At 37.1% G+C, this 23,187-nt stretch overlaps 1 protein-coding gene across 1 annotated transcript in view; it reads left to right on the top strand.

Annotated features, from left to right (window-relative positions):
* The window catches only part of Nrx-1 (neurexin 1), a 370,027-nt gene that overhangs the window by 322,381 nt on the left and 24,459 nt on the right, over positions 1-23,187 (top strand). The gene's annotated exons all lie outside the window — the stretch shown is intronic.

Genomic DNA, 23,187 nt, shown 5'->3' with positions numbered 1-23,187 from the left:
TCACTCTAAATTCTGATCGACAAAAAAACACATTAAACTTTAAAATTCACATAACTACCTACATAGAACTGACATTAAGTTTAGGACTCCTGTACATTGAAATCACAATTAGAATCATCCTCGCTGCGTCTAAATTACAAGCAACTATTTCGCCTGCATTCAGTAAACGCTCAGCTAGTCAAAGTCTAATTGTGAATACAGAAAAGGATTTAATAAGTTAAAAGACGAAAAATTCAGATGAAGCTCGTCTATAATACTTCGTTAGAGAAGCAGAAGAGGAACGTGATCGTGTTGGTTGCCGAAGAGCGACTGACTAGCAGGAAGGCCCTGGGGGCCCTTTATAAGCTCTTCCCTCCGACAGTGGGACCAGAACCGTGAGAATTGAGGTCCGCTGGTCGGATGGCATGATCCCACGCGTACCCAGCCTTTTCGTGCACGCGTTGATCGTGATCATTGACGTTTAGCTGGTCGTTATTCTCCTGGGAAATTGATTACGATTCCTTAGAATGATTGAAAGCTGCCGCGGAATGTGAAATTGATGGCAGTGGAATTAATGGTCGAGCTGGTGCGATGGGTGCGCATCCATTGTATTCGAAACATTCAATGCTTAGGCATTTGTGTTTGTTGATAGATATTTAATGGTAATTCTGAGAATCAATTCGAATAGATGAATGCTATAATACAGATGGATTCTACAATTGAAGTAAGGCGTTAGTTTCAAATTGTGGAATATTAATTAAGGGACAATTTTAAATACCAGTTTATTTATTATTTTAGAGACTTCTCCTTTTTAAAAAATGGAGCAGCTTATAAGAGCTACGTGTCTTTTGTGATTTTTCAATTTTTTTTTACATGGAGCGTAGTATGAAAGTAGGTACTATATTTTATGTAACCTACTGTTAACTTTTAATTGTCTCATGCCTTCAGATATTAATTTCCTGGTTCTTTCAAAACTGTAATTAGATTATATTCCAGTAAAAGTTCGTTCAAGCTCTAATTCTGAGATTGATTCTGAGCGACAGGGGCGAAGAGACTTTTGAAAAGTACCTCTTTAAATTTTCTGTTGCCCTGCTTCTTGAGGGTCCGATAATTAGCTTTCACTTTTTTCCCTTCCTTAGCGTATACCTGGTAAAGTAGTTCTATACACATAGCATTTTTCTTTGATACATTAATTTAACTAATTTAGAATAACTAATTTCGCTATATTTTCTTATTTATTTTTATAATTTATTTATGTTAAAAAAATGTTTAACTTTAAAAAATCATTACGTGCATATATATAATAATCGATATATTTCACCAAAAATTTTCAAATTAAAAAACTATAGTAGTAAAAAAAGATGTTATGTGATAGTTTCTTTTAATGTAAACTGTAGACAGTGAAATCAAGTTCCAGGAACAATTGTGTAATAATATGTTTATTTAATCAATTACCTATCATATATAGAAATATTCAATTTTAAATGAACGTCCACCATTAGAAGGAACGAATCATCCATAGTTCCTCCAAACCTCCTTCAGAAATGCGCCTCCGAAACTTTTCTGTTTTCCTGGCCCCCGAGGGCATGTTAATTGGCTCGTAAGCTTTTTCACCCACGTAGTCGTAAATCAGAACCACCGAATTTCAACGATTCGGTAAATTACTTACTGCCCTTCCTCACAACCTATTCCGCTTGTCGTCGCTAACGAAGCTTTTTTATCGTTCCGAGCAGACATACAACGTCGAATTGTCGTCACTGTTGAATTCGTAACAGGGAAATGGTTACTCCTTCCGTGTTCTGCTCCCCTGAAAGTCGAGCTATTGAGAATAAAAAATTCTTCTTTATTCTCCATCGTTGATCATTCGAGCAACAGGATCTATGCGATCGTATCTTCCAAACTTGTTTTCTCTCGTGACAGGAAATCATGTGACGCGTTTCAAAATTTCCAAGGAACATCTTAGATTTCTTAAGTTCCTGGTACGAAAAGGTCACCTAATTGGCTTTCACTTTTTTTTTCGCCTGAGACACGTTGTGTCCATTGCGGGCACATTATCATTCTTCTGATAATCTGATAGATTAGGCCATTTGAATGGAATTCATTTTCTTGGATATTTGCTATTTACTATTTACATACATATGTGGTAGAATTTATAAAAAATGTTTCGTACAAGTAAATTCTTATATCACTAGTATGGTGTTAGAATTGTAACATAAGATAGTAGAATTACTACAATACAATTCATTTATAGTATATAGAAAACGCATAGCTTTTTAGTTCATTATTATGTATATCTAATTCACTGGTATCTTACACAGCAATAGCAAAAAATTATCTAATGTTATTTCGCTTCTAAAATATTCTTCACTCTACATAAGCTCTAATAACCACATTATTTCCATCAACAATAGTCGTCGTTAATGACCAAGATGTAGTTGACGTAACGTTAAAAGATTCATTTAAAAAAGAAAAAAAATATTAAAAATGATGTAGTATAAATATCGTGACCCCACAATATCTGTTAAAGATTAGAATTGGATTTGTAACATGCTGCAGATTAACATTGGAGTACTCACATAGTAAAAGTTCAATAGAACGTATAAGTTCTATGTGTATAGGAAGTTACTCTTCCAAAAGACGTAACTTTATTCGAATCTAACAAATTCATGGTGCCTTTAAAGACTTATTAGAGAAAGTCCACCTCCAGCATTTTACTGGAGTCCCAATAACCACGCCTGAGATAATTGGCATGCCCATTAAGCGGCCACTTCTCGTTTAATTTGTCTGCAGTCTGTAACTTTTTCTCCCGCTGCGTCTTTAACCAGATTCCTCAGAGGTAATTAACTTCTTTGTTAATTCATCAAGACGATCCGAATTCTACTAATGAGAAAATGAGAAGCAGGGAATCTCTGATAATGTATTTCAGGCCTTAAATATAGAGAAACGTTACAGGAAATTAATTGGAAAACTGTATGGAAATCCGTTTCGAGACGAATTCGAATAAATAAAATTAGCAATGTAAACGTATTTATTGAGTTAAATTAATTTTTAGTTTCTGTACGTATTTCTTTACAATTCAATTTTTCATTAAATCAATTGTTAGCTTATGTATGTTTCTTCTTTTTTTTTTTTCAAAGCATTTGTAATTGATTTTTAATTATATAGACATTCTTAATGGCATTTCCATAAAACTAATTTAAATCTATAAACTTTATAGAAGAGACATTACAGAAATCCATACAATTAAAAATGAACAACTTAAACCAAATACCTCTTTGAAATAAAAAAAGCACATACATGTACTAAAAATTAATTAAATCTACTAAACGTGTCTGTTAACTTTGTCATTATTTCTATTTATTAAAATTGTTTTCGAAAGAGAACTACATTCAACTTTTCAATTTTCCTAAAACATTCTCGACAGTTTTAAACTCTGAATTTCATTATCAAAGATTCTCAGCTCCTCATGTTTGCCTATTCTTGCAAATAAGGAGTCGATAGATTCCACAATTTCTCCTTCAGAACCGTCCTGGGTACACAAACTGTGCGCCTCATGTTACCCTGACTAAAAAATTAACAAGAGGCTCATGAATGTGGATGCACCACTGTTCAATCTGGACCCCTTCAAGAGACAGAGAAAACTCCTCTCTATTTCAAGATTCAAATCGCAACCTCGAGTTTTCCTCGCGTTCTACAGAAAAGAAAGGAGGTCTGCGGAAATAGTGAATGTCTCTGAGGAAATAGCACTGACCAGTGGAAAATCCTCCATGTTTTCCACCGTTTATGCTTTCCCGATCGTTCACTTTCCGTCTACCGATTTTCCGCGATTTTCCATAATTCTAGTCTGAACCGCCTGAACCTTCGCGTTATTCTGAGAGCCTGGTCGAAAGGCAAACAACGCAGAACTCGTTCTAATGGGATCGGTTCCCTTCAGTAGCCTCGAAGGAATTTTCCTCGGTGTTCTTTTCTCTATAATTCCCTGTGAAAAATAACCTTTGAAAAAAGTGAATCTGATAAATAGGTTCCACAAGATACCCATTTTAGAGACCCTCCCACATTTAGGCGTTCTATAGTCTCCTAGTAAGAGTTCAGGGGAAAATAGAACTTTTTTCTGCCGCTATTGAACTCTCCAGGGAATCCTTTCAAATTTTCGTTTCTTAAGTTCATGATTTCCTAATGAAGCATCCCTAAAAAGTGGGACAGTCGGATTACAATTGGGAAAATTTTCTTGGAAACTTACTATGGTGCTCTAACATCCTAATACTTTGAAAGATTCTAATCCACTTCATTAGATATGCGCAGACGCTTTATAGTAAAATCGCTTTGGATAGAGATTACTGGCTGGCAGAGTACATCATTTTTTAAAGGGACTTAATATGGGATTCCTTATGGGTACCATGATAAAACTTCCTTCGGGATCATGATATCCTGGCAATCGTGGTGACGTCTATGGTGTTTCTCCACCATAGGTGAAGTCGTCAGGGTGTCAATATCGAACTGCATGAGAAAGGAAAATACAGAAAAGACAGTTTAGGTCGTGAAGATTTTATTTTATTATTTAACAAAGATTAAATTGGTTGATATAGGTAAAATAAATTTTTAAATTCAGTATAAATAGACGACAAAGAAAATTGTTTTTTTCCTAACAGAAAAATCGCTTTGACAGTACAATGTAAAACGTCTCGAGCGTTTGAATTTTATTTTTAGAAAACAAACACGAGTAATAAGGAGTGCAACAGACTGCCGTAGTCTGTCGTTATAGAAAAAGCGAGATAAAGAAAACAAAGGGAGAGAAAAAAGAAGGGGGATACGGAGAAAGAGATACAGAAAAGGGGAGAGTGGACGCATCTAATTTGGTTTAATTAGAATAAATTTGCTTGCATAAAAGGTAGCAGGAGGAATATGCTCCGCGCCAACTATATTAGCCTGGTAGCTAAATTTATCAAATTATGCGTAGCTCGTACAATTCGCATGAGCGTGGTTCCATCATAAATGCCTTATTCTGCTTTTCATTTTCCGATTTTTCGTGATTAAGAATTGATCGTGACCCTTTCTTCCTTGAATGATGATTTCTGAACTGGTGCCATTAGAAACGCATAAATATTGGTATGCGAGAACATTTTAATTTTTAATCCTTACGTGATTGAAATTTGAAATGAATGGTAAAATCCCTTTTTGTTTCTCTTTTGTATTTTTACCATTTTTCCTCATTCAATGTGTTTCCTTGCAGCATAATATTTTTAGACACAAATTATTCGTGTGTAATATTATTTGAGTACTGAGTACACTATCCTTTCCTCGAAAACTTATTTTCCAAGGGGAAACAAAATGGAGTGCAAGTGGCCATACTATATAACACCATATTGTGTCCTTTGGGCGTGGTGAAAGAGTTTCGGTGGGCCACCATCGAATTGAAGAAACCTCCTCCTGTTCCCTCATGCTCTCCTTGCCCCTAAGTGGTACGACCTTCGACGTAGACCCTTAACCCTTTTCGTTTGAACTAATTAACACCATTCTACGAAGTTCGTAATTACTCGATTTGGGGGTATGGTCATCGTGAACTTTAAATTATTACGTCAGAGTCACTCGACTCCTCAGTGAGGAATTCCAGAACGCTTATGGGAAATAAGAGGGTATTCTGTGTGACCATACAACCCTCTTCGACGTTTATGGTGTTCTGGTATACGAAGCCACATAACTTTTGTTCGTGTCCTGATTTGTTCCAGAATTCATCGTGTCTTTATTGTATTTATAATTTCAGTCTTCTTTTAAAGACCAAATATCTTCATAAAAATCGAACTTAATAGAAAAATAAAAACTTGTGTAATAAAGTATAAACATCACATTAATATCGAATAATTAAATTCTATTATTTATCTATAAACATATATGTAACTCATATATTTAAAATTATTTTGACTTTTGTGGATACTTTTTATTGTATATTATATTCAGATAAACACTCTCAGAATACATTTAAAAATATGAAATACGTATATGTAAAAATAATTTTTTAGTATATTATACATAACACAATATTTATCTACTTGTATAATATTAAACTAGCTTTTGTTTTCAAGATTATTGAGAGATCCTCTAAGGAAAACTTTTCGTAGACGAAGCTTCTATACTTTCTGACACCCTAATTGAACTGAACTCAAACATTTGTCATGTTAACCCTTTGAGTACCAATTCACAATGAAACGTCACGTGTGCTCCATTTTTATCCCTTCTATAGACCCTGCATGTGGCTCAAACTCAAAGAGCTCCTGATTCACTTTGGTCCCCTGATATCTTTCTGGATCATCTTGAATCCCTTAGGACAACCTTCTTTTATGTTTTTCTAATCAGTCAAAAGTTGAAAACGACTCTGCTACTGGCACTTACGCGCGAATATGAATTTCAGGAGTGATTTTAGAATTTTACCGTCGTATCACGCTTTGTGGTTTAAAATTCAAAGGAGATACAAATATTCCAAAAACATAGTGTAAATTTTTTGTATCAACTGTCTAAGTACATATCATTAGGTTTATGTCATGTATGTATGAATGTCTTAATACAAATTTTTTAATGGACATTCTTTAATTTTTCAAATGCTCAGTGCACCAATCTGACATAGAACACTAATACAATACTCAAATATTATTTGATATGAAGCCAATTTCCTCAAAATTATATAAGTTAAAAAAGACTTCTATATACCTATAATTTGAACATCGTTGTATCAGAGTAAACTTGACAAAACGACAATATCGAGTGTTATAAAGCTATATATACATGTATATAAACTTCATAAAGGGGTAGTAAGGGGTAGCAAGAACCCCACGCGCTAAAGCATCAAAAAGATCCTTCCTTGTGATCCTGATCCCTTGTTCCCTAGAAATTCGAAGCAGTTTAGAAACCTCGGCCCTTTTCCCACATCGATGCAAGAAGCGGTAGAGCGTCTCTACATATTCTCCCCTTTTGCACACGCGTGACGACACCCATGTCGGGCTAAAAGACTTCCTCTTCGATCATCATGCTCCTCTGCTTCATATGTGGAAGGCTGCGTGTCCCCAAGTCACATATTCTCTCTCATGCGTGTCACACACATGGGCTGCCAATACGCCAGATGTGATCGCTATTTCACAGGCAGATACGCATATGCACAAGACATTTTCTTACTGTGGCGCTAGTATTTCAGTTGCTGATGCCTTCAGTTACAAGTGATTGAATATGTGCTGTTGTATGTAATGCAATATGTAGGTACTATTGAAAAGTAGCACAGAAGAAACTATTTATGGGTTTAGGAGAAAATTATTTATTAAATACACAATGTTGACATAAAGAGTAGTTTTAAGTCTATAAAATAGCACTATGTTACTTGCATTAGATGATTTTCTTGTTATTATTTAAATATTTTGTAATTTACATTTGATGAGTTCTTTGAATGAATTCTATAATTTTCAACTTTAACTAGTAAACTTTCTGTAATAAATAGAGCATTTAATAAATGCATTTACCAAACTGATTTACAGCTGTAACGTAAAAATATATATAGAATATTTTGCATTTCAAAAGCTACAATACTTTTAAATAACTTCATATTATTACATTTGGTCGAAAACTTGTCAAGGGTAGTATGTTTTCATTTGGATAGGCTTTTAAGTTTTATTTTTTCAAATACTGTGTTTACTTCTATGTAATCTTGCACTTGTGCTACTACTGAAGCAAAGATTAATAATTTGATATAATATATGTTAAGTACATATCTACTATTAAAATAAAAAATGGAACATGTATGTCTTATTGCCAGAAAAAGAGGCATTTATAATTCTTAAGTAGAGTACAATTTTTATTATACATGTAACACTACGTATATAGGTATAATTTGATGCAGAAAGGATAACAGTAAATTTATTTAGTATACAAGTGGTATTATTTATCTTCAACGACTATGATATTTAAATAATTATCCAAGTTAAACAGTACGAACATATTTGTCAACGAGGGTGTCCTAGGAAGCCTTCCTACTGCGCCTGAAACTCTGGTAAAAAAGGTCACGACGGAGACCTTTTTCCATATTGACCGTACCTAACCCTATTCATCGAATTTTTTACCTCCGCAACCCTATAGTAGCAACTCCTGATCAACCTACCCCTTGTCTTTCATGTTCCTCTACTTCTGAAATAACTGGGACAATACGTGAACACCAAATGGGAAATTGAACAGAGTACTGTTGTCCAAAGAGACGGAGAAGATATGAAGCCAGTGGAAGACCTGAAGTTTACAGTTTTGTTATTTCAGACAAAAGTACTCATACTTTATTGTGAGGTATGAATCCAGACCTTATTTAGAATTTTAGAGCAGTTTCTACAATCTGAAGGTTTCATGGGGTTGAACTTTGTTGTTTTACTTAGGTAGCCTAACCTTGTGTATAGCCCTTGGTTAGGTCTAAGTCAGTAGAACCACAACTTAACCCTTTGAGTTGCTATTTGATTTTAAGATATAGGATTAAAATGGATAATTTAATTTAGAGAAAATATTATTATAAATGTGTGTAAGAAAATACATGACAAATAGCTTTAAAAATCGTATAATATCTCAAACATTAAAGGTGCACTTTGCACCCTCGATATATGTACATATCTATATTTCTCTGATGATGTTTGTCAGGTTGAGGCGTTTTTTTCTTTGGAATTCTCGAGGGGAAGTGATAACGTGGTTGATAAAATGTCTTGAGTTGCATAAATTGCATGTTGGAAGGTCATTTTTCTTAATTAGAAAAGAGTGATTGCAAGTAGTTGATTCTCAAGCTACTTAATATGAAAGTCATCTACACTCCACATAATACAGACATTAATAATAATAATATTAAAAGAAAAAAGAAGTTCTACCTGAACGAATGCAAAATGAGTGTCCTGTTTATCAGGACATCCTACCAATCCACTTTCTCCAGCTTCATGTTCCCCTACTGTCAAAGTAGATCACTTTAACTAGAAATTTCATGGTTTCGCTATCACTTGTAACGATCCCTTTGTCTCTAAACGAATAATCAGATTGCATATAAATATCACTTGCACGAACGTCAGTCTTTACGTAATCCTTGATTCCACCAGACGATCATAAGCATTCAAACGTTATAAATATCTAGTCTTCGACAATTTTCGATGAGCTGCCTATTTAGAATTCGGAATACGTAATTTCACGACTATTTGTGCTATATAGTTTTGCATTATGCGCGCCTAATATAATCAGGGAAATTGTTAGAACGAGTCCACTATTAGAGGACCATTTCTCGGCCACACCCAGCATTTGAAAATGCTTCCTCGAGAGCTATGCTGCCCTGTCCACTAATTAGGGAACTCTATTCAGTTGTCCCACACTGGGGTGCCAGGAACTCCTATGCATTCTAATAGGACCGGAATAATAGACGTTCCTCGAACGATGATTCATGAATATGCCATGAAGCAACCGACGCCCGCTTCGTTTCCGTCGGAAATAATAAAATTCTTGACAAATGAAAAAGTCTCGGTGCCACGCGATGTATACATTATTACGCCAGGTATTTGATGAATGAAAATTGTAGAAATAATTTTCTTTTCAATAGCAATAGAATTAATTAATTTTAAGGTCTTGAATATTTTGTTTATTAATGTTCACAAGAATGGTAAAATGTGTTTGATAAACACACGACAAATCTTTTGATAAGTACCTACAATGTAAATAGATGAGCGAAATAGTTCAGAGACTCCTTAAGATCATTCCACTCAAGTTCTGTCTCCCTAATTCTTGGGTCACGCCTCGGTCGAAAATTTCACGCATTCGACAAGGTTGAGTTGGTCAGGGTTGATTTCGGTACACTTCTGGAGCATATGCTCCTAGTAAGATCGTCACGCCTTAAGCTCTAATTTCACGCCCTGGTTTCATAGTAGCATAGCCATTCTGTATTTTCCTCTTCTCTATTTAATCAAATAAATAGTAAAGAAATCATAAAAATAGAAATCTTGTTGAATTTGATACATATGGACTGTTTATGATAGTAAAAATCATTGTTCAACACGAGTCAAGTACTTAAATAAGCAAGCAATGTTTTACACGAACATATAATTATAATAGTCTTCAAAAGGGGATGAAAATACATATACAGTGTGGTCCACCGAACCCAGGCAACTAAAGTATCTCTTCCTATTGCAAAGGTATAAAAAATATTTTATATGCAATTAGGATGGTATCGAGAGACCAATCCCCTGAAAAATGACCTTAAAAAATTGTATTCTGTGTAATCTATTGGTCTTTCGATACTGTACAAATTGCACATAAAATATTTCTTATATCTCCACAATAGGAGGAGGTATTCAAATGGTTTGGTTTAGATGGACCACCCTGTATACATATTTTGCAAATAAAATGTACCCGTTTGCAGTTCAGTTTTTTGTCTTAAATAGGTAACATACCAATGTCACATGGGAGATGACTTTGGACAGCAAAGGGTTAACATACAAAGAAAGATGTTTTACATGTAGCATGATCTCTATGTTATTTATAAACCTCAGGTCCCCAACTATACTAGAAATAACAAATAGCATAATACGCTTACATTAAAAATTAAATTTCCCAAAAAGCATTTAAAAGAACATAAAAGGAGAACCCTTTCCCCATCTTTGTATGATTCGCACTAAAGAACTGACTCAATTCTTGGGTCTTTGACTACCATAGGGTAGAGTTCCACAGAGTTCCACGACCGATTTCGAGTCCCTCGAAGAAAATGGCGCCCACTGAAATGGCGCCATCCCCAGGAACCATTTTACCGACTCCATCATCCCTTCCACAACTTGAGATTCCTTCCTGACGTCGCCTAAGGCCCTAATACTGCTGTAGTTGAATTTGACCGTAGGCAAAGATTGTTCTCACGCTCGTTCCTGAGGAGGAGCCGAGTGTCCAGGCAAAGTTGAAGGCCCCCAGGGGTCGTGGGAGGGTTCGAACCTTTCCTCGTTCCCGCGTATAGGTAAGGAGACCTTTGAACCCGCCGCAGAATTTCGCGTCCGAACCACCACAGGTTAGCCGATAATTTTCAATAGTCAGGAGGATGCCACCACGTGGCGGACGCTCTGCGAACCGAGAACGGTACCTGGTCGTAATTTCTCCCTTTACGACCTTCAGATCTTGGGGATGCATCGATGGAAAAGTGGCGACGGGATTCCCGAGGAATACCTCGAGACCTCGAGGAGGCTATGTACCCTCGCTGCCTGGGTTCCTTTTTTTTCTGTCTCCGTTCTCGGAAAAGCGGAGGAGCTACTCCAAGACGCGTTGGCACGGGGCGGCTCGTGGGAACTCGAGGACGAGCCCCGTGAGAAAACGACTCCGAGGAGAGATCGTTTCTTCTCAGGGTTACTAGGGAAACAGAGGATGGAAGGAAGGTTCATCGCGAAGACGTGGAGAGGAGAAAGGGACGCGAGTATCGATGAGGGCTAAGGGGATGTCGAGGAATATTTAAATTCGAATGAAATTGTCTGCACGAGTGAACAGGGAGTGAGGAGAGTGTGGTGGCTTTGGTTAACCTGTTAACTGGTTCGTCCAGTTGACTATTTAGAAAATCTCTGAGGGTAGTTAGAATTGTATGTTTCATAGTAATTACACATGTAGGAAAGAGACGTTTTGGAAACGCCTTAAAGACATCCAGTAAAGTCCTAAAAATGCTCAAAAGAAGTCCTTAAAACATCCGAAATTACAAATTAGTATGTCTTTAGGATATTATGAAAGACATTCGTAAGACGTCTTAAAGACGTCCAAATTATCTCTATAGGATGTTTAGACCGGAAAATAAACATCTTTAGGACGTCCAAAAACGTAAGTCTTTAAGACATCCATGTAGTGTATCCTTAAGATGTCTTATGGGCGTGAATTTCGAAAGTCTTTAAGGTATACATTCTTGAATGTTTTTAAGGCACCCAAATTATATCGTGAGATGTCCAGGCATAAAATGGGCATAAAGGCGTCGTGTTCTATCTACACATAGATAAAGACAAATTACAGTAATGCCTTGCATCTTGGCCATAGCTTAGGACCAAATCTGACCAACTTGCAAGGGTAGGTCTATACCATACATTTTGCCTAGGCGTGAAATGAATAGAGAGATAGAATGAGACAGTGACACATCATAGTTTAGGTTACGATTATTTATATTATATAGATAGGTATCGCCAGAGCTCTACTTGTGAAGGCAATTCCAAGAAATGGTGAGGATAGCGATGACAAACTTGCAAGGCGAAATTCTGACCAGGACGCAAGACGCTATTCTACTTCACATTACTCATAATAAGTGATATCATGAGCTAATTCGTTTTCACACAATTAACCCTTGACAATCTATTTATGCGAAGCAGAGTTTAGTATCAGCACATGGCTACGATCTGATGAGCCATTAATGAACCAAGATTCATGACCCCTGCATACGAAGGAACAAAAAGCTACATCAAGGACTGAAGGGTCAATGGCCTTGTTTGCCTACTTCCTGTCGCAATATAAAACAATTCTCCAAACAAAACCACTTACAAATGCGGGTGGTATAAATATGCATGGATAGACAGGAGTCTTCACGACAATAACTCATAAGAATTCAATGGGGTCTCGTCCAATGAACTTGCATAAATCCGATCTAAAACTGTCCCATAAATGTGATATAATACCAATCCAATAAAGGCGATACCGAAGCAATAAATGTACAAAACCAGTCGTTTGTCACCAAAAAGCACTTCCGAAAATGTACTACGCACAGTGGAGAACATGAAACGTGAGAGAATCGAGACGTGGCTGTATCGATGAACTAGAAAGGGGTCCAACAGAGAGCTGTGACCCCAGCTAAAAACTCTATCCTTTCATCAGAAATTCTTCATATCCCAGAATGGAGGGATCCAATTAACCAAAGGGTAAATCGACCAATGCCATCACTGGTCAGTCCTACCAACATCCCATCGGCAACGAAGACATCTCCTCGATCCTCCTGGATCCTTGGTACCCCTGAGAAAACGACGCTGCCCTTCGAACCTCGATTCTCACGCTGGTCGTTCTCTCGTCTTATCTCCCAGCTGTCTTCAGGTACGAGAGCTGCTTATTAGCTAATCTCCGCGAGGACATCTGGCTCCCTTCTTTTTTTCGGCGAATTCCTTAATGAAATTCCACGGCACATGGAATTTACAGCTTTTCGTGGCCGTTTCCTTCTCGCTGGAGCCAGAAACTCGTCGCCCTTGTGAAACACGACGCCTTTGTGTACTCGAGGATGAAAAATGCCGTGAAGAAAAACGCGGTCGTTATTCTTTCCCGAGGCTGGCCTGGCCAAAGCGAGGGGCATCCCCGTGCGACACGCGGCGTACAAGAATCTGTATAAATATTCTGGCGGGATTCCTTTTGGAGAAAGATCGTCGCTGGAAGATTCAACCGTCCTGTTCTGCGTGAACAGTTCCCACGAGCCGTGAGAACGACGGTTCCGTGGTCCATGCGTTCTTCCCGCGCATCATAGAGGAACATAAGCGAAAAAGAGCGTTCCTTCGTGAAGTGCCTCTGGAGAAGGTTATTGGCGTTAATCGGGTGCTGGGGAGGGATGTGATAGCGATTAAGTCACCACTGATCCTCAGCCACAGACCAAATTTCAAACGTAGAAGTTGGAGATTCGATACAGGAATTATACCTCTGCTCTGTAAGAGCAACTCATAGTAAATAATTTGCAAGTAATATTATTATTTCTCAGATATAATAATTCTTAGATTACACTGAACCTGTCGTTTCTACGTTTGAAATTTGGTCGAAGATTGTTGATCAATGGGTAAAGGTTGTGACAGCTACCTAATATGTATAGGAAATGATTCACTGTATTGGATGACTAACCTGTTAACCCTGCATTATCGATAAGCACTGCTATATATATAAAGTCACTCCTGTTTTCGCTTTCTATGTCAAAGTATAATTTGTAGGCAATTGGGATCCAACAGTGCTATGTTAAATCAACTTAAAAGTAGTATTTTGTAAACTAACAAGGGAAATGCTCGAAGTGATAGTTTTCGATTTTGATGAAGTTTCACGGGTTTGTGGAGCAGAGAATATTCCACGAATTGTTTTTATGATTTTCTATCCATGTTGAACTGGTAAAAGCCACACCTAAAATTGGGAGTGGAGAACACATTTGACCTAATATCTCGCAAACTATTGGATATTGGAAAGAATTCTGAATTGGTTGATTGTGGATTTTTGAACAATGAATCCACCTGTGCAAACAGTTTTTGAAACATATATTTGCCCAAAAATGTATCTATTAAAAAATGATTGGTTCCAACATACAATTCGATTAAACTATGAATGAAACTATTTTTTTACGATGCAAAAGTTACAAATTCTGAAAATTTCAGTCTATAGTATCTGTATGCAAATTTACGAAAACATCGACTAACAGTTTACCCGAAAAAAGTGATAAAAAATTTCTATATGATTTTTCAATATAATTTTTGAATAAATGACTATTTTCAAAAGCTATTTACATAAATGGATTCGCCATTTAAAAATACATGATCATCGTATTTAAACTTTTCTTCTACACTCAGTAGTTTCTGAGATATTAAGCGAAACGTGTTTTTCACCCCCTGTTCTGCCAGTGCAGCTACATGTACACTACTCTTCGAATATGATCTGCCTCCTAATTTCCTCGGACGTAGCGCCCTTCTCACGATTATTAGAGAATCATGCGCGAGAAGAAAGTAAATTGAAAATCAAGATCATGGAACGATGATCGAAACGAGCAGCGGCTGAGCCCTTTGAAGTTTACTTTTTTCGCTCAGCACGTGTGCCTCTCGTCCGACAAACACGAGGAATGTCGAGGCTAATAAAGAATGGAACGCATCCGCCAGATCCAGGCGAGCCATTCCCAAAGAGTGTCACGCTTCAGGCCGAAGCGTGAGAACGAAAATGCATGGCTTGGATCGACATTCTTCTCACATTCATCAGAGCATTATGACGTGTGAAGAGATCGACGAAAATTTGAAACTTCAACGACTCGTTTTCGTACCTTTCGAATGATCAACGTTTCTTGAAACTTTATACTACTGGTCAAGTGGGAAAATATTTTGAAAATATTATGTGTACTATATATCAGCAGGAAATCAGTTTTTTCCAGTTAAGAAGACATATTTTTTATCGAAGTGAGGATCCAAGATTGTTTAAAAATACAATTTAAAAAAAGAAAAATAACGTCAGATGTATTCTATTACTTTGTTCGTAAATTTTTTGTTTTTTCCTTCTGTTTTAAATTTAAACTTTAATCAATTCAGCGACTGCAAACTATTTTAGACCTTTTTGGCCATTAATCTGGTTTATTTTAGAAACTTGAAGAGGTTACCTATTTGAAGAATTTGGAATATAATCACAGATTATAACCTGTGGTGTCGATATTTTAAACTCTACCTCTTAATAGTAAGATTATTTTACTGTTCGTGAGATATTTCTTCGTTGCATTGCGTAGGATAGTTCTAATCCTTTATGACTGGCTTAGCTACATACATGCATTACAATCAGTTACAAATTGCTTCACAATACTCTAGAAACAATACACTATTATATATAATAGAAAATACTAATATATCCAATAAAGGTCCGCCATTTTATTCTTCACTTTGTAAGGAGGTTCAAACCTTCAAACCCCAAAGGGAAGCCATGAATAAAAAGACTTAGAAACGCCTCTTGCTCAATTCTGCCTTCCTGGCAACTTTATGATCAGAAACATAATATAGACATCAAGGAACACGTGTCAGCTATATTTATTTTAGTCCATCAACTGTTACATACTGTTTCTGTATCATATTCCGTTGTATCTACAAAAGGGTTCAAATACCAACATACTTGCAACAATGTTACATGCGTACATTTCAGCCAGAAATTCCACCATCTCGAACCGCCTACTTTCCTGGTTCTTGTTTACAACACGCAACTACTTTGTGCGTTAATAGGAATCGCTCTAATCCCCTTACAATTGTTACAGAAACGTCTCCACTCGTGAAATCGAGATCCCATTTGTAATTCATCACACGCAAAAATTGCACGCTTTACACCTTTTCCGAATACTTCTGCATCCATCCTAATCCCCTGCTGCTGCAACACGCACGACTGATTTCGAGAAAATCATTTCACCGGATTGGCCGCGCCTTAAGGAGTTCCCACTTTCTTTTTCGAGGTCCTCGAGAACTCTGGAGAGGGCCTACGCCGACTTCCTAACTTCGCCTACTCCCCTGCTCCTCGTGCTATAGAATATTGACTTTTGACTGTCAATGACACTGATCGTCATCGTTTAATGGACATATGAGCGGATATTATAATATCGAATTCTTTGCGACACTCAATTCTTTTCGCCGAAAGGAACAAGCTTCCATCGTGTGCCTTGTGTGAAAGTGAATATCAACCTGGTCTTCCATCTCTGGACGTCTGCGCGTCATAAAAAAACCAGAATTTTAATAATTATCACTCCCCTGGCATCCACGCATATAAAAAAAAGTTCAAATATGGACAGAAAGGAATCATCAGAACAGGTGACAGAAGAGGTGAAGAACCTCGACACTTGGAGTTATTTAAAATTCCATCTGATCGTGGGCAGGGCTACAAACCTGATTCGAGCAGGTAACAAGATCCCACCTTCCAGGTAAGAAGCCAAGAATCTGAAAAGACGAACAGCTTCCTAAGCTAGCATGATTCCCTGGTCGAAATGGTACCAGATTTCTCGACTAGTTTAACCCTTTCGCGACTCGACAAACCCAGAAGGTCGATTTGTACCTTGAAACGGGTACACCAGTAACTTTCTCATACTCGAACTGTGGTTTGTGAAAGAGAAAACGGTGCGTATGGTCACGAAAGGGGGTTCCAAAGGATAAGCATATTAAGTACTTATTTAGAGTCAACGAGGCTCTTGAGCTAGAAGTCTCGTGGGTCTCATGCGAGCCTGATCAGCAGTCATCGAAAATTAACCCTTTCTCTGGTCGAGAAGCCGCGTCTTTGCTCCTCGAGATACGTTTTGCAGACTTCTTGGTCGATTCTGCGCTCCTGGTGCTTGATCTTCGATTAATTCGTGTTTACAACGTTCTTCACGCCTTCTCATAAACTTTAACAAACCATTACGCACGACTACCATCGTTTCCTACATAAGTAGTGGTGTCGTAGCGTGTTTGGCATTCCTTTTCGTCCCCTTTTGTATCTTTATTCACGGGGATTGAGATTCTCGACTGCTCTCAATGGAGAATTTCGGGCATGTATGATTCTCCTCGTTTCATGAGTTCCTGATACTTGAAGGATACAAAATTTCCGTTAGCGTGATTTTGAAAGCGTACGATAAGCGAGACTCTTTTAAGGTTGGGCTTCCTATACTTGAGGGACTCTGCGACTGAGCAAATGAATACAGGGGGTTTCAATGCGCATGTGACGTATCGTGCTTGTATAGTTTTTGTTTTTATGTTATGTGGATTCGACGCAATGTCAGTTGTTGACTGCTGAGGCTTATTAGATATCCGGAAAAAAATGTTGGAAAAAATGTTATATTTTATATTTATAGTGTCGTTGACCATAACCATTAAAAGTAAGCAGAAAAGTAGTCGCACTAAAATTTTGTATACATAAAACTGTATGAAGAATAATTCTGTTATAACGAATTAAAATTACATTTTTGAAAATGTACGTATAGTGAATCAATTTATATATATAGTTCGAAATTGTTTAAACTGGTCTAGAATTTGTTACTTAGAATATTATGAGAATAAGTCGGAATAAAGCTCTAAGTGTTTCATAGTACCCTAACAGACTTGTTTACCAAATTGGTTTCTTTCCCCTCGAGGATCAGGTAGTGGCGAAACCATAAAGGGAAGGATCAGTATACCTTATTACTACATACTTACTTAAATAAGTACTTTAAATCCACTATGGAACTCTGTCCCTCGAGTACATAATCTCCTGCTCTTGGAGAGCCGATTATAGTGAGGCTTTCTTTAACCCTTTCAAGCAGGTGTAATGCTCTAACTCTAAACTCTACGAGGTATATATATAGTACGATTTTCTAGATTTGAGTCCTGAAACGTGCCTAGTTAGTCGATACATAGCCCGACCCCTGTCGGGTTCCTACTCAACATTACATAAATGGTATTTCGAGCAACATTTTCAGATTGTGTAGCCGAATGGGTCTCTCTTTTTATCCTTCAGAGTAACTCTGTCTTTCTCGATAAAGCAGATTCCTTCGTGTACAAAACACCCTATGCTTTTTACGTAAAATTGCTTAGTCTACTTATGTAGAATAACTATTGTCATTCTGGTAGTCTTTTGCAAAATATATTTTTTGTAAATAGCATTTTCGTTGATTTCTTGAAATTACAGGAATGAACACAGTGATGTAGCTAGGGGTCACTGGGCCTTTGTATAAAAATCTTCCAGGGTCCTTAGCTATTTTCTTCATGTTACTTAAGCACATTATTTACGCTATGATCACTATACAAATGAAATGTAGGATCAAATAAAAAATTGTTATTAAATACTTATTAAATAATAAAATATAATTTTCAGAACTAGATAAATAGTTGCAGACAAATAATAGAGAAAATCCAAAAGATGTAATAATATGTAGTTTATGAATGTAGGATGTATGGACCAGTGGGCCCTCTGCTAGCTTTGGGCCCTTGTGCACTGCACATAACTGCCCCTCTATAGCTACGTCACTGGATGAACAAGGAGGATAGTTTAGTGATTTAGTGGGACACGTTGTATATTGGATGGTATGGTAGGAATATGTTCTCGTTTGCTGGCATTACCAGCGTCAGTGATGAAAACAATGCGTTTCCTACATCCACCGTTCGAAAATCGCAGAGGGCGCTCAACAGTCAGCGACTTTTTAAGAAGTCGGTATTTTAGAACATGAGATACGAAATTCTACGAACTATCCAATATATCTTATAAACTCGTCTATGCTAATATTCAGGTTTTTGAACGCCCTCTATATTTTGAGAACAGCAAATCTAGGAAGTACACTATTTCCATCACTGTCGCTAATAAAACACGTAATAAGATATTTACTACACAAGGAAATATTTCTACTTTATTCACAATAAAAGTTTGAATGGTGAGTGTGTTTAAATGTCCCACTAACAGTATCCTTGTACTTCAAATAATAATTGGAAATTCTATTTACAAAAATTGTTGCCAGGAACTGAACATTTTTTTATTGATTCCCAATCGAGCAACATGCATTTCAGTTACCTCTAACTGCATCCTCATGTAATGGGTATTCTCAATTAAAGAAACGTTTAGGTAGCAAATAATATTGAGCAAACCCTGGTTTCTATACAGTGTATACGAAACGAGCCATTCAAATCAAAGAACTTCCAAGTACATCATGTTACCCTAGGAATTCTGTTTACCAAGCTCATTTCCTTAAATGGTCACGAATCTATAAAGAGTCCCCTACGTTCAAAAGGGAACCTCAAATAACTCTATAACGTCAACTCGCAGCCACATGTTCCCCTATTCTTCGCGACCAACGAAGCAGTGAGATGTCCATCAACCCTTTGGTCTCCACACAACGCGTTTTATATAAACCGGTATTCCGCAGCCTCATTGTAAGTCAAACAGGTGTTCTCGTCGAGTAACTTGTTTGCATATGGAGATGCTAAATCCTTTGTATACAAATGCGTAATTCATTGGAACATCGAATAATAAGAACAGGTAAATTATGTTGTATCACGAATGTGAATTGGACACGATGAATTATAGTTCTATATAAAAAGCTTATAGGATTATAATATTATGTGTGTATTTTAAAAAAAAAATGAAAGGTAAAGCTAAGTAGGATAAAAGTTACTTATCGCATAGATAAGAGTAGCAGTAGTCATTTCTATTATTCTTTTAAGTTACTTGTGTAAGATGATTATAATTTAGAAAGCAATACATGCATTATAAGGTTATGAGGATATGATGATTAATTGAACACGAGTATTCAATAAGTAATTCTTATAATAACTGAAGCACGTTCAATATGTCTGATTCCTTGGACACAAACTTCCAAATTCCTTATAGTAACCTAGTACTTTTGTTGACACAAGATATTAAGGTGAATAGGATCCCCAAATTACGGTGAAATTATAAAGAGCCTTTAAAGGCGTGGCCAGAAGTCCCTGAGAAAGTATAAGAAACTTCTTAATATGTTTTCCTGATCCAGAAAGAGATCAAATGTCCAATTTGTAACCCTTTTTCATTCGTGATTTCTCTCGCCATATAAATTTTATTTTATAAAAAGTCTAACATTAACTTTCTCAAAAATAGATATGGAAGTTACTTGACAGATTAATTTAGACTTCAATTATAACAGACTTCGGTTTTTTATTAGCTATTTAAAAAAATCGTTTCAACTGTATTACATATTAAATAGTCTCTAAAATGTATTTCGATGGGAATTACGAATCAAATGTGAAGCTAGTTAATACTTACTCAGGAGAGTTGAATCTTTATAAAACCTGTACTCAACTTATTGCCAAAACGAAAGAATTCCTTTTTATTCATAATCCTCTGTTATGGATGTGGGTCGCAGTCCTACTTAAGTACCTGAATCTATCCCATTAGGTCTACCTATGTAGAACCTATTCTACTGAATTCTACTGAAGGTTCCACTCACAGAAAATCAAACTATTTACAGTCTTCAGTGTTACTTACATACTTACCTTCACATTTGACAATTATGCAGTTTCATCCCGAATGCATTATTGTAATCAACAATCTATTAATAATTTTATTATAACAACATAAGTGTATACAAACATTTATCAAAATTTTGTTTTCTCTAACTATACAAAAATAGCTGCATAGTTGCATTAAGGTGCCTTTACACCTCGGGAAAAGAGAAATGCAGACACCTAACAATCTCGCAACTTACAGTAGTCTGAGAATAAGTTACCAACAAGTCGTACAAATGGTCCCTAAAGGAACTTTTCGATTTCAAATACCTCTTCTATATCCAGGGATGCGTACAACTAATGTCTCCTGATAGGAACCCTTTAAGGAGGAATATCACCTTCTTGATGACCATACAACCCTGTTTGAAATATTCAGCGTTGGTATCTCTGCGAAGACGCGTTCTCACGCTGTGCCTCGACTTTTTATATAGATGGCTAAGATTTTTTCCCCGACTGACTGGTCGAGGGAGGATGCCGAGGATGTAACGGACCGTCCTTTTATCCATTCACTCTCTTATTCGTAAACGTTTGGAGTGAAGGTAATCTGGGGAGACGGAGATCTTTCTGAATCGAGATAGGTATGTTACCACAGGATCATGCCTTAGTCAACTGATTGTTGTGTTTACTTAAATAAGTACATAGGCATTCTCAAGATCTCGAGCGTAAATAGTTGTTCACATTATGAACTTGTTCTTCTCAATTCCAAGAGCTATTAAATTTTTCAGGTTATCTTTGATCCTGATACTTCAAAGTACACTTATTTTTAAACAATCTATACATCAGAAAAGTATGGATACATCAGCAACAAGACACTGACACAGTTAAATAGGGCAATAAGGTTCAAGTAAAAAAAAATATATTTATTTTTAATGTAATATTATTAATACCACATGCAGAAAAGTTAAAGACTCGATATCATTTAGGAACAGTAAATAAAATAGAATCTAAAGGCAGGAGATTTCTCCATCAGTAGGACTGCTGAGAAGTCCCATTGCGGGGGTGGATTCACGGCAAGTCACTACGTAAATACAAACTTCCTTTAGCCTCATATAATCCTGATGCGACAAGCGCCATGCGCCTTAGCCGTTTTCCCACGAACCCTCGCTCGGTTCTCACGCGAGCACGATTCTTGCTCTAACACTTCCTTTGCTTTCTGTACGTGTCCTCGGTACTCGCCAGGCAAAAAACGTCCAGGAAAAAACACAGAGTGCGTCGCATTCGTGCAAATTGATCGTCGCCCTTCGACGACAAAACAACTTCCTGGAGTCGCATGAAGTCCTGGTTATCCTGGGACTCCGGTTCTCGCGTTCCCAAAGAGATGCTCCCACGGTGCTCCCGTGGGAACGATTTAATTGGCTCAAGAACCGAGGTTCATCCTGGTTGATCAGCGACCTCGTTCAAGGATATCGTCTTATCTGCTTGTCTTCTTTTTCTCGTTTTAAATACTCGTGCCACCTTGAAACCGACTGTGCCAAATAATAATGCGATTTTAAACCGGTTGGCTACCCTGATAGCGAAGATCATCGCGATATAGTCACAACCCCGCGAAAATTAAATATGCTATTATAAAATTTAACTCCTATTGCTATTTTTTTGCTTAGTAACTTAGTCTATTTGTGGACAATCGCTCTAGGATATGTCGGTTGAGGGAGGCGCTGTGAATTAAAAATATAACATAACCTCTTTCTGTTCAATTATGGGGAAAGGTAGTAACTGCAGAAAAATGTGAAATTGTAAAATATTTTTAGCAGATTGCTTTTCTCCATGGTTGGGCAGTTTTAGAGAACCATCTTAAGGGTTGACAGGGGAAATACCGTGGGAAGGAAATTGATAAGTAACATAATGAAAATGGAATTAGATTGAAAATACATATATATACTGCACTGTTTTTTTTATCGAGCATTTGAAACCTTAATCAAGGTTCATTTTTCTAAATACCTAAGTACAGTTTTTTTAAGGCATATTTTTTTAATAACTATCTTCTTGCTCCTGAACTATGGATGAACTATCAGTTATGATTCCTGTTCTCACTACATCCTGTACAACTCTTCATTTATTCTCAATATACCCCAAATCCTGCCACTAGTTTCTTATTGACTTATAATTATCCAACTATACCTGCCATTACCTCACACCCTCCAGGTCACGAGGATTCACATTCGACAGAACGTTCACGCTCAGCGCATGACAAGAGCGCCAACGATCATCTCCTCGACATTTTTCACATGTGTTCGCACGGATTCGAGAACAATTCCTGGGGAATCGAAAGATTCCCACAGGCTCGGTAGAAAGCGTGAGATAGTTCGTCCCTGGAAGCAGCGGAGCGATCTGGTTCGGTAGTAGGCGTTCAGCCTGGCAAAAGAGTTCGGCTACCGATTCCTCGTTCTCCTCCTCGCCCTCCATGATCTTGTTTGAGAACAGCCGAAAACTTCCCACGGGACGCTGTTCCCAGAGTTCCCAGCCAGAGGAGAGACACCTCCGTTCCCATGAT

Source organism: Calliopsis andreniformis, chromosome 5, assembly GCF_051401765.1.
Source record: "Calliopsis andreniformis isolate RMS-2024a chromosome 5, iyCalAndr_principal, whole genome shotgun sequence".
Lineage (NCBI taxonomy): Eukaryota > Metazoa > Arthropoda > Insecta > Hymenoptera > Andrenidae > Calliopsis > Calliopsis andreniformis.
The sequence above is the reverse complement of the archived record's forward strand: the minus strand, read 5'-3'. Positions and strand labels throughout refer to the sequence as shown.